This window comes from Pteronotus mesoamericanus, unplaced genomic scaffold, assembly GCF_021234165.1.
Source record: "Pteronotus mesoamericanus isolate MK-2021 breed Mesoamerican mustached bat unplaced genomic scaffold, CSHL_Meso_final contig_26, whole genome shotgun sequence".
NCBI classification, from domain to species: Eukaryota; Metazoa; Chordata; class Mammalia; order Chiroptera; family Mormoopidae; genus Pteronotus; species Pteronotus mesoamericanus.
In genome coordinates this window covers 9,454,312-9,460,372 of record NW_026555109.1, presented here as the reverse complement: position 1 = coordinate 9,460,372, position 6,061 = coordinate 9,454,312, and the positions used below count along the sequence as shown (strand labels likewise).

General features: G+C 35.1%; 1 pseudogene; it reads left to right on the top strand.

The window, feature by feature from the left end:
• Positions 1-2,578: 2,578 nt before the first annotated feature.
• On the top strand, positions 2,579-3,036 carry LOC129071158 (40S ribosomal protein S18-like; annotated as a pseudogene).
• The last annotated feature ends 3,025 nt before the right edge of the window (positions 3,037-6,061 follow it).

The following is a 6,061-nucleotide window of genomic DNA, read 5'->3' as shown; positions in this document are numbered from 1 at the left end:
AGTACTCATTAAATGCCAACCATGATAAATAAAAAGAAATCCCTACCTGTACACAGTATAGAAAAACCAAAGAACACCAATGACTATGAGAAAAACTGAATTAAAAAAGGAATCAGAACAACACAACAACAACAACAACAACAACAACAACAACAGATTACCTTTAATAGAGTGACAATTAATGTTTCAGAAGATTTCTCAATAGCAACAATGGAGGAGAGTGGACAGAAAAATGATGCTGTCAAAATTTTACCATTGTCCTAAAATTGTAGACCAGTGAAAATATCTTTTAAAAACAGGGCAAAGTATAAATATTTTAAAATATTTTATGAGACTGAAAATTTGCACCTGACAGTCCCTCACCACAGGAAAGCTTAAAGACAGTAGAAAGTGATCCAGTTGGAAGATTTGAGATGAAAGAAGAAATGAAGAGCAAATCATAGTAAATAAGTGAATAGGAAAACTGGAAATGTGTAGGACAAAAATATGATGCAGTTATAGGTTTAAAAAATGAATGAGTCTTACAACTTTTTATATTTTCTAGTTGTAGGATAAGGTTGTTGATTAATCTTAGATTTTGACAATTTAAGCATACAACTGGACTTCTAGAATTCCAATTATTTTTATTTCAACTATACCACTTGCCTCTTTTGCATTTGATTGATAAATTAAAGCTTAGCTGTGCAAGCCAAAGTTTTGAAACATTAAAAGATGTTTATCAATCTCAAGGTTAGCAAGGATTTTAAAAAATAAGACACAAAGATAATTTAGTATAAAAGATACAATTAGTAAAGTGGACTATATTAAAATTAATAACACTTGTTCATCAAAAAATGTCTTATTGAGGAAAAAAATACAAGACAAAGTATCTGAAGGGTTTATAATACATATAATGAGTACCATAGGAAATAAAGAATTCTCATTACTTAATAAGAAGAAAACAATCAAAAAGATGTAAACAAGAATTTTACCAAAGAGGAAACTCAAATGTCAATAAACATTAAAAAAAATCATTAACCTTATTAGCAATATAAGAAATACAAATTAGAACTTCGACGAACCAGCATTTTATATCCAACAGCTGAAAAAAATTAAGAAGTCTGATGATACTAAGGTTGTCAAGGGTATAGAACAATGGAAACTCTTATGAAATACTTTGGGCAGTGTTCATTTGTTTAAGTACCTTAAAGAAAAATTGGCAACGTCTAGTTAGTCTGAAAATGTCCAATCTTAACACCTTCCAACTCAATTGCTGGAGAATCGCTTGCATGTAAACTACATGAGATAATATTCATAGAAGCATTATTTGTATTAGCCAGTAAAAATGGGAAGAACATGGAGACAATATAAATATCCTTCAACTGTAGAAAAATAAATAATCTGAATATATTCATATAATACCATACTATACATTGAGCATAATTCAGCTACTGACATAAACACAATAGAAATTTAATAAAGTAAAACAAAAACAAAAAAGCATAAACTAGGCTCAAAAACAATAATATGTTTTACCTAACAGACAAACTAAAAGGTGTCTAGTTTAGAGAGACATACAAAAATGAGAAACTATAAAGAAAAAGATAATTATCATTCTCCTGAATAAGGTTCAGGAAAGTGGCTACTTCTGTGAGGGTAGGCAAATGTATGTGATTTAGGAACATTACACAGGAGATTTGTAAGGTGCTGGTGATGTCTTATTTTAGACATAGGGATTTCTAAATATATCTTATATTTATACAAATAACAATATATAAAAACAAATACACTTATGTTTTATATACTCTTAAATGCATGCTATATTTTACAGTATACTTTACATTTTTTAAATGAAAAATAAATAGTAATTGAGAAAGCTACAGCAATAAATGTTGACAACTTTTTCAAATTTTTCTGTGAAACAGAGTATAAAAATGGTCTTGAAGGTAGAGAAGTATGATGGATCAGTGAAAGATTCTTTTAAAGATGGAAAACAAAACAGAAGTACCCATGAGAATGAGCCAGTAGAGAAGAAAAAAATAGATGAGAGAGAGAGAGAGAGAGAGAGAGAGGGAGAAACTTCAGAAATAAAACCCTGGAGAAGGAAGGAGAGTGAAAATGGAAGAGATTAGAGTGGAAGGAGCTTCCTTTTAAAAAACAACAGTGGTGTTTCACTCATAACAGAATGTAGGGGTACGTAGGTGTATAGCTTTGGTAAAGGAAAAATGAGGGTTTTCCTATCCAGTTGCTTGGAAGTCAGGGTTGACAGCTAATAGAGAGGGAAGTGGAGAGGAGGGGATATAAAAGTTTCAAAAAGAGTTGGAAAGTAGGAAATATTTTGGAGAATGTAGTAGAGCAATGAGGGAACACTGACTGTTCACATGGGGCTTTGTGGTCATGAATTTTCAATGAAACTCTTCTACCTTGCGAATAATTTTCCCAGGTAACTTCCAACTTCCAACAGGTGAAGTGGCAGAAGAGCTAGAGAGTTGGCTCTGTGGGTTAACCAGGCTTGGAGATGGCTGTGATACAAGTCAGAGTTTTGTCATAAATTATAATAGAGAGTTCTTCCACAGGAGGCCTACATGCCACTGCAGCCATGTCTCTAGAGATTCCTGAGAAGTTCCAGCACATTTTGCAAGTACTCAAAACCAATATCGACAGGTGGAGGAAAATGGCCTTTGCCATCACTGAATTAAGGGTGTGGGCTAAAGATCTGTTCATGTGGTGTTGAAGAATGCAGACATCAACCTCACCAAGAGGGCAGGAGAGCTCACAGAGGATGAGGTAGAATGGGTGATTATCATTATACAGAACACATGCCAGTACAAGATTCCAGACTGGTTCTTAGACAGATAGAAGGATGTGAAGGGTGAAAAATACAGCCAGGTCCTGTCCAATGGTCTGGACAGAAAGCTTCATGAAGACCTGGAGCAGCTGAAGAAAATTGGGGCCCACAGTGGACTGCAACACTTCTGGGGTCTTCGTGTTTGAGGCCAGCACACCAAGACCACAGGCCACCAGCGTCACACTGTGGGTGCTTCCAAGAAGAGATAAATCTGTAGGCTTTACCTGTTAATAAATAATTTATAAGTCAAGAAAAATTATAATAGAGAGAAAAGGATAAGGAGATTTAGAACGTAAGCAAGGGAGGAAGGAATTGAAAACAGAGAGAGGTTCCATTGCCTCAAAGTGATCAGGGAATGTTCAAGTCAAACAAATGCAGTTCATATGTGGTTCAAAAATTTTTGGAGAAGGGTCACCAGATCCGGTGAGTTGGAAGAAGGAGAGGTGGCACATGAGATGGCAATGAATGAATGAACTCACTGCAAACAGTTGCCTAGTTTGTACATTGCTAAGAGGATGTCAAAAAGCCCCCACGACTACAAAGCAAGAGAGCACCCTTAGGAATTATGTATCTAAACAGCTTCTGGGAGGCGAAAGAGGCTCAGCAGAACTCCAAATGGCCTAAGTCAAAAGGTGGGGATTAGGGACTATAAACACAAAATAAGGGAGTTATTTGGAGCTCTGAGAAGCAGAGAAAGTCGAGGAGTAAATACAAAGTCTATTGAGGTTTACAGCAGTAATAAAGTCCAGAATGAGGAATGGAACAGGAGATGAAGCAACAAGGACTGGAGCTGAGTACACAAAGAACAAAGCAGACACTCAGAGGAAAGATGGCAATGGAACAAGAGATCCAAAACTTCTCCCAAAAGTGGAGGATGCCTCTTACTGCAAGTGTCACCCTAGGTTCAAATCACAGGGTCAGCATGAGAGAGCCCCTTCCCATAAAACAATCTTTATTGGACTCTCAAGACACGAAGAAGTAGCCTGGAAAAGTAAAGTTTGGAAAAGATAAACAGTAGTTCACCTAGAATGAATAAAGGGGTGCCTGTTCAATTACACACAGGAGAGAAAGATTCACATGAGCTGTTTTGTGAAGATCAGAGAGAATGTATGACATAGAATAAAATAAGGCTTAACTTTTCCTTCTTATTTCTCAGATTAATAAAAGTAAAGGAAGTTAATATACAAAATTCAGTAAAGTTTTAAAGCAATGAGTCACCATTTTTTGGCACTGAAATTGATCTACAAGAGGCAAACTTAATAGGGTAAGTGAAAAAAGAGGTCACTTTAAGTGTCATTTATGCTTCAAGGCTGATTGTTTACCTTCCTGTTTACCAACTAATGTATGATATTTGAAGGTGTTTAAAGCTAAGTAACACCCTCACCTGTCTTCTTCCACTCTACTATAATAAAAAATTTTATCCCCTCAAATCTCTGCTCCTCCACTCCATGGCTATCACTTGCTGGTCATCTTCAAAATTTTGATGTTTGCTAAAACCTGTGTGCTAATGATTCTTAACTCCTGTCTCTAGTCCCAAATTCACTCCCAAATTCCACCTCCCGTATATTAAACTACCCACTGAAAATCCCCAGGATTTGCATGCCCTCTGAGCACTGCAAACATACCCAATCCCAAAGGATGTCCTTCATTATAAATGCCTCCCAAAGTCTGCTCTTGCATTTTCTATTACTGTTTCTTGAAATCCCAACAGAACTCTGAACTCCTGATGATCATCCCATGCTGCTTTCCACACTTAACATCCTATCACTCCCCAAGGCTTAAGAATTTCTCATATTTAACATCTTCATATTCAACTATTGAACATTCAAAAAGTGTTCACTAGTAATCAGAAACACAAATCAACAGAAAGGAATATTTTTTGTAAACCAGTTTAAAAGCATGCAAAAGATAATACTCAATGTAGTTTAGGAACCAAATGAATAAACTCTTTCGGGTGCAGCTGGAAGAAAGATAAAATCTTTGCAGGCCAGTCCTGCCATGTACATCAGAAGTCTTTAGAAATGCATTTCCTTTAACTCAGTCACTTCACATCAAGAAATCTACACCAGGGAAATAAACTGGGAAATACATAAGCATTTAATTACACTTAATTTCACAACATGTTTTAAATAGAAAAAAATTATAAATTGTATAAATGCGTAATCAACCTGAATAAGAGGTTTGTTAAATAAATTATGGTACATTTTTAATTTCTTTGAAGACATTAAGAATGATTATATAGTCCCATTTGTTTATTTTTCTTTTGTTTCCCTTGCTTGAGGAGATATGTCAGAAAAAATATTGTTACGAGCAATGTTCAAGACTTTACTTCCTATGTTTTCTTCTAAGATTTGTATGGTTTCAATTTTTATTTATAAAGACTAATATTTAAGTCTTTTACCCATTTTGAATTTATCCTTCTGTGTGGCATAAGAAGGTGGTCTAGTTTCATTCTTCTGCACATATCTGTCCAATTTTCCCAACACCATTTATTGCATATACAACTTTGAGCCCATCGTATGCGCTCGCTTCCTCTGTCAAATATCAATGGACTGTAAAGACATGGATTTATTTCTGGGTTCTCTAGTCTGTTCCATTGATCTATGTATTTATGCCAAGACCATGGTGTTTTGATTACTATGGCCTTATAGTTAGTTTGATAACAGAGTGATTCCTCCAACTTTGTTCTTCTTTCTCAAGATTGCTGTTGCTATTCAGGGTCTTTGTGGTTGCATAAAAATTTTTGAAATACTTGTTCTAGTTCTATGAAACTACATCAAACTAAAAATTTGTGCACAGCAAAGGAAATCATCAACAAAATGAAAAGACAACTCACTGAATAGCAGAACATATTCACCAATACACCTGATAAGAATAAGGGATTAATATTCAAAATTTATAAAGAATTTATAAAACTCAACACCAAAAAAAACAAACAATCCAATTAAATAATGGGCAAAGAACCTGAATAGACAGTTCTTCAAAGAGAGCATACAAATAGCCAATAGGCATATGAAAAAATGCTCAATATCACTAATCATTAGAGAGATGCAAAGTAAAACCACAATGAGATATCACCTCATACCTGCCAGAATGGCTATCATCAGTAAATCAACAAACAACAAGTGCTGGCAAGGCAGTGGCGAAAAGGGAACACTTTTTCACTGTTGGCGGGAATGCAGACTGGTGCAGCCACTGTGGAAAGCAGTATGGAGTTATCTCTGAATATTAAAA